We start from the raw sequence: 7,362 nt of genomic DNA on the forward strand, positions 1-7,362 counted from the left end.
TCAGTATAATATATTTTTATTAATTTATTATTAATTTATTTACATTATTTGCTATCATATCCGATTTTTCTAATATTCTCAACGGAGAATAAAATTTTGGAATTTTTGTAAAAATTTTGAATATGAATATTCGTTGTATGAAACTTTAAAAAAATAATATGTGAAAAAGATAATATATGAATATACTATATAAATATGAATATTTCGACATCAAAGATACGCATAGCTCCAAATTCTAATAAACTCTAATTATTTACGAAAAATTAATCTGTGACTTATATAATAAAACTTCGCATAAATTATCTTAAATACTTAAAGAGTATGTGTATGTGATCACTTTTACAAAAAAAAGTTGAGATTTTTTTTTGTCAATATTTTTTCTTTACTATACGTAACAATGTTATGTTTTCATAAGAGCACATATAAAAACTTCTACTTCTCATTAGGATAACTTTTGATCCACATTTGGAATTGCTGTCGAATTTTTATGTCACTTTTAAATGTAATATAAAATAGTGTCTAACTTTTCGTAACTTTTTCATTACTTTTAAGATGACACATAAGACTTCTACAAAGTCCTTCGGACAAACATATCTTGGTTTGATGGAGAATTTTCTTTTTTCTGTTCCTCACAAATCTCTTTCAGAAACAATAAAGATTTAGGAAAGCGGGAGGAACCGTTCATTAAAATAAAAATCTCGAAATACGGTTCATTTAATTACTTGGTATCCAAGGAAAATTTGTGTTCTGTGCGCACACAACCGTTCATTTAAAAGAAAAATTAATTTTCTTTGAAACTGACGCATACCATCCGCATTTGGCTTATTAGCCCGGGAAATTTTAATTTGTGTTTTACATGAGAACCTTACTAATTTCTTAATTATAAAGATTTCATAAAAATATATTTCTGTGGGGAAAATGTTCATTATTAATTATATATCTAACCAATGAGATTGCGTAGAGGATATGTAGAGTTATTCAAGCTATTTCTGTATTCATAATAAAATATTGTAATTATGTTAACTTAAATAAAATATTACTTGTACGTAACATAATGCAAGTCAATTCTAGTGTCTAATAAATTTCGCAACTTAAAAGTCATTTTTAGAAGAAATCTGAAAATATAAGAAATTTGTTATATTGTATACAGTATTATATATTTATCAATTATCTTATACATACATTTCAAAAAATAATAAAAATCCTAAGGATATGTCTGAGATATTACATTAATGGGTTTAATTATTAAAGTATTTATTTTATTAATTGATCTTTCTCTGCCACTCTGCTTATGCTCCCAATAATAATGTTGAGAAAGAAGACTGTATGAAAATTTTACATATCTTTTTTCTTAGGGCCGAATGCCAATTTTCTTTTTTTCCGTTTCTAATCTGTAATTTTTAGAAAATAAAATTATTTTTGGAAAAAATAAGAAAACTGAATTACTCTCTCTCTCTCTCTCTCTCTCTCTCTCTCTCTCTCTCAGTGGATAAAGCGGTCGTCTGATAATCGGTAGATCCGAGTTTGATCACAACTTATATGCTACCTTGTAGATTAAGATTATGTTTGAGAATGGAATTTATAATATCTTCTCGTAAAAATAAAACTAATTAGTACGAAGAACACACATTTTTACAGTACATAGGAAAATATGAGGCTATTGCACTCTTTAAAGGACGGAAATCTCCAATAAAAAATACTTTTAATTTTATCAACAAAACATTATTTGAAGCATTATCGGCGGATACATGAACATCAAGATAAGAGTTGCTGCAGCAGCAACAGAAGTAAGAACAGAAGACAGAGTATGGACGGCGAATCCAGTGGTAGCGGCAAAAGAAACGGCATGCGGAGCAACAGCGGCAGCTTCAGGAAGGGCGACACAATCAGGGATAGCAGCAGCGGCAGGAGGAACGAGATGAGAAACAGTAATAGGAATGACAAGATGCAGAACAGCGGCAACTGCAAGAATAGTGGCAGTAGTGATCGCAAGAGTAGCGATAACAGCGGCCGCACATTCTTCATTTAAGAAAATATTAAAGGAAATCATCCTCTCCATTAATATAGCAGTAAAAAGGAAAATTAATTTATAATAATATGAGGAATATTTATATAAATGTATAAATAAATAATTATTTTTTGAAAGAGGTACTTACGTCTCTCTCTTTCTCTCTCTCTCTCTCCCTTTCTCCCTCCTTTCCCCCTTTAATCCTCCCTCTCTTTTCCTTAAGCCCGTATCAGACTACGCATTGAAGATTGAGATTCAAGATTCAAGATTGAAATTTGACCAATCAGAACAAAAGGGACTAAAATTTCTTTGTCCTGATTGGTCAAATTTCACTTCCCTTCCTCTCTCTCTTTTGATCATTTATCGTTGCACTGAAATTCATAAATACCCAGTCAGCCACATCTGTTCTAACAGATATTGCCAAGTGCTTGCTACAAATTATTGTCAGCAAAAAGGCTACAAATTTGGTACAAGAGTTGTTATTACCGATTAAGCTGGCAGATTGCCGGCAAGAACCAAGCAAAGCTTGCTAACATAACTAGACAGCAAATTGGCGGCAAAAACCGAGCAAACCTTGCTGACATGACTGACATCAGATTGTCAGCAAAAACTGAACAAGGTCTGAAGTGCGCAATCTGATGGCAAATTGGCAGCAAAAACCGAACAGAATCTGCAGCTTAGCACAAAGTATTATAAAATAGTTCAGTCGCTTATCGCTATGCGGCGCGTTATTCATTATCTATACCCGTATTCAAATTCTTGTCATGAGTGTATATAAAGCCTGCAAAATGCTAATAATATTATAATATATATATTTCTATCAGTTCAATTTTTGACACAATTCTTATACAAGAAATTCAAATATTGAACTGATTTTTGACAAATCGGACAAATAATTGTTCGATTTTCACTTATTCGAACAATTTCTGTCCAAAAAGATCTTTAATTTTACAAATTAAATTATTTAAATTTACCTATATGTTTTAACACATTAATATATGATTTTATATAATGTCTGATTATTTAATGATCATTTTATGACCAAAACTTATCATCATTTTGTTACTTAGGGTTGAGACTTTAAATCCATTTAAATATACTGTTTTATATGAATGGCCAAAAGCTGCAGAATTTGTTCGGTTTTTGCTGACAATCTGCTGTCAGATTGTCTTGCGCAGATCTTGCTCGATTTTTGCCACCAATTTGACGTCAAATCATGTCAAGCTTTGCTCGGTTTTTGCCATCAATTTGCTGTCAGGTTATGTCAGCAAGCTTTGTCACCAAAACACAAGCTTAATGCGGACACAGATGGCACTGGATTTGTTACCAAGTTTTGAGCGAATTTGATGCCAATTTGGCAACAATTTGTTATCAAATTGCTTACTGGGTAGCGATTCGAAAAATATATTAATAGAAATGTTAATACACGAAATTCGTTTAGTAGAAAAAATTTATCTCTCCAAAGGTCAAGCAGAAAATATTACATCAATATAGAGTTTAATTTTCAACTAGTTGCTACCCATGAAAGCTTTTTATCATAGCTTGAGTTTTGGGCGCCAGTATTAGCAGCATGAATAGAGTTTAGTGATCTTTATACAGGATGTGAACACGAATTGAAAATAAAAAAAGGATGAATATTTCATGGTTAATTCATCTTTATTGTCTTTCTATTGTAGGCCCGCGGGTGCAAGTGCGTCGCATGAGCGAAAATATTTCTATTGTGCGCAAGACCGATATGATAGCAAAGATTCTTATACTTCTAAAGAACGCATTAAAGCGAATTATCGAATTTTTCGTGCTCATTACTCTTATAAAGTAGTTCATGATGAAAGAAATATTATATATATATATATATATATATATATATATATATATATAAAATATATACACATATATATTGTAAAATAACAAAAAACTTAAAAGTGTCGTTTAGAAACATGTATATTACTGTCTGTATTGCAGGATTCGATTTCTTACAATAGTTGCATAAAAAAACTAGCTGCATTTTCAAATATTATTTCTATTATACCATATCATAGCTATAACATTTATTATTCTATTGTTCTCGCTCGATTTAGTATTTAGTGAAATACCATATGTAAATGCGATTGTTTCTTCATTGGTAAATTTCATATAACGTATGTAATCGTATGATGACTTTGCACATTTTTGATTCGTAAAATCAACTAAACATTCCAAATAAAATTTCTATTGCAATATACAAATGTGAATTATTTCATTAACCATTTATATAACCTAGTAGGAGAAATAGCTTGATAGAAGTAGCTTAGAGAGAATATATGTACGTATTTTCATTTTCTATTTCAAATACTATCTCTGAGTATGAGAAAGACTTAAGGTATTGCTAGTTTCACAAATGTCCCTGCATAAAATTTATGGGTCAAGTTATTTATAGCATAATGATCGTATAAGATCGAGAAGGTATACATATACATGTAATGCGCGGGGTATAATACACTGTATCATACGCGCGTCTACTCGCCCTCGCGGAAGGGATCTAGGCTGAACAAACCGTGATGAGAATGTTGTCCGAGAGAAGCGTAAAGGCAGAGAGGGGTCGCGAGCGAACGGAGGGTTTACGATGTAACTGGAAGGATGAAAAGCATGTACGGGAATCCCATGAAGCAGCAGGTATAAGGCCGAGATAAACTCGCGGACGTGTCGGGGTCGCACCATTAAAGCACGTTCACAACGAGTCTACGCGCACGTATATCGTCTAGCCTCATTTATGCAGATGCATTCCTAGCATACCTGTGCACGCCACGAGAAGAAAAATAAAAAAACCAGTGTGCCGTCGTTTGCATAAATGGGACAAACGCCCAAGCAATTCGTAAACATAACTTACCCTTGGGCGCAATATCGTTGGAAAGAAGGATTCACATAGTTTATACATTAATTATTTTTCGATAGTTTTAGGCAATAATAACGCAGTTTTTGAGGAAATATAATTTTACTTATAGATTTAGAGCGAATAATACTTGGCCTATTTCACAATTTGGTTCTAGATAATAATTTCATTAATCAAATTCGTTCGAAATTTTATAGATATAATACATACCGTTAGCTCATAATTATTCCGCGATTTTGCATCAATATATCACATATGCAACAAAATACCGTTATAAAAAAACATAGAAAAAAATAAAAAAAATGCTTAAAAAACATTTTAAACTGAAATCTCATGACTTATTTCATACGCATATCATAAAATGTACAATTTTAATGAATGTAATTTATCAGAAATATCACCAAATTTTTCAAATGGATGTATCCGAATAGCTGTATTTATTTTTCCTATAGTCGCTTAATTGACATTTCTCAAATAAAATAAATAAATATCGATACACTTGTCGATAACATCTATCTCCAGGTTAATCGAGCCATTTTAAATTTATTGCGAATCTACATTGAACTACAAATATTTGCTTAATTTCGACACCGCTCGATTTTATGTCATGCATTATAGCAGAACGACGAGATATTCGACAAGCATATTGATGAAAATGAGATATTTCGCGTGCCAATATTTTTACATACTTTAACAAATTTCGTCAATGCAAAATACAATATTAATATTGGATAATTTCACGAAGCATTGCAGAACGTGTAACACAATTAAAATATTTATACTTATTCGTCCGAAATATCGAACTGTATATAAAGCGGGTGAATAAATAAGTGATATGTAATATAATACGCAATATGTTGGTAAACATCGCATGGAATTAAATTCGCAATAATGCATGACGTATACTGATGTATCTTATATTTGCCGCAAAATAGTTTTACTCATTAAAATTTCATAGTAGTATAATTTACTTAATTATTTATAAGAACATACGCGAATAGCAATTGCTATTTTCAATTATAATAAGTCACAATATATCTCATGCGGTTTTATAATAAATGTTTCAAATATCCGAAATGTACAGCACACATCCTGCAAAAATTCTTGCAAACAATAAAAATATTGTATACATTACATATTGTTATTAACGTATCATTTACTTGTAATTGCAGTTTTTTAAATCTGCAACAGTAATACACATTCCATAACAAATAAAAAATTAAAGCTATCAATAATAAAAAAAATCTCTTCGATATTCATGAAATAACACATGCTCACGTAATAAATAAAATAATTATGAAATAAATAATTATTAACGCCGAAATAACAGTCCTCGAATAAAATTATTATGACACAACATTCGCGATATACGATTTTGAAAACGCTCGTATAAATTGTGGGAGTCATATTTATAGTCAAATGTAAAATAAATTTTTCGACGAGCATCATTGTTTATCGTTTAATTTAACATCGTTGACGCGCGTACGTGACTTGGTGGATCTGCAAAACAAAGTGTCCAGTTACACACGCTGTCCTGCATCGAGTGTTATAGATTCTCATAACAAATTAAACATACCGATTGTAACAAAAGATAACTTAACGACGCGTTTAATATCATTTTTATAATTATGTCGATAGTTATTAACTCTGTTCAAATGACGGAGACACGCGACAGATAGCGTTCACACGAGTCATAAATTGACATAAGTCGCATCGTGAAACTTTCTCTCGTTAAAATAGACGATAATATAAAACAACGAATAAAGCAGGGTCGCTTGCATGTATTTTCGTGCTCGTCAATCTGTTTGATCGCATTATCATCATCGCGCGGGTAACAAAAGAAAGTGCGCGAGTTATAAAGTTCGAACTTTTGCCATTTATTACGTACGCAAGAGGATATCAAAATCGTAATAAAACGAGATTATACGACGCGGTATCTGTTCGCGCGGATTTAATCTCGAGAGTCATAGAGAAGGATCTATATCGCACCTATAAACTGAGGCGTATCGAAATCACGCAAACGATCGATGTCGGTGTGGAAGATTCGCCGAGATGAAATAATCAAATGGGTTTGCCGCTTCATTTAATTCGGCATCATTCGAAGGAGTAGCCGCGTACATCATCGTACGGTTGTAGGCACGGGCTGTCGGCCATTGTAATTTCACGGGCACGCTAACGCGCGCGATCGCACAGGCGTGTGCACCGGCCTGTGCAAGCAAGAGCACCCGACAAGGGTGATAACCCCTCTGCGAGTAATCGATAACGTACGGGCGCGCGCGCGCGCGAACGAGAACAAGCGAGAGCGACCCATGCGCATCGCGTTGTTTCGTTAATGTCGATCAGATGTCTGGTCCGGCTAAAGGACTCTCGACACACGTGACCCGGCTGTAATACACGTTTCGAAAATCCGCTTTCCTGAGATATATACCCGGATTCCGATTGTGTCGCAGAGACCATCAAAAGCGAAAATCCAATACGCAGCGAG

The 7,362-nt window shown here is 32.9% G+C and overlaps 1 protein-coding gene across 2 annotated transcripts in view; it reads left to right on the forward strand.

The window, feature by feature from the left end:
* LOC115238035 overlaps positions 1 to 7,362 on the forward strand; it is a 32,538-nt gene that overhangs the window by 947 nt on the left and 24,229 nt on the right. The window lies entirely within an intron of this gene.

The sequence above is a fragment of the Formica exsecta genome, unplaced genomic scaffold (assembly GCF_003651465.1).
Source record: "Formica exsecta isolate Colony F162 unplaced genomic scaffold, ASM365146v1 scaffold32, whole genome shotgun sequence".
In the NCBI taxonomy this organism is placed as follows: domain Eukaryota; kingdom Metazoa; phylum Arthropoda; class Insecta; order Hymenoptera; family Formicidae; genus Formica; species Formica exsecta.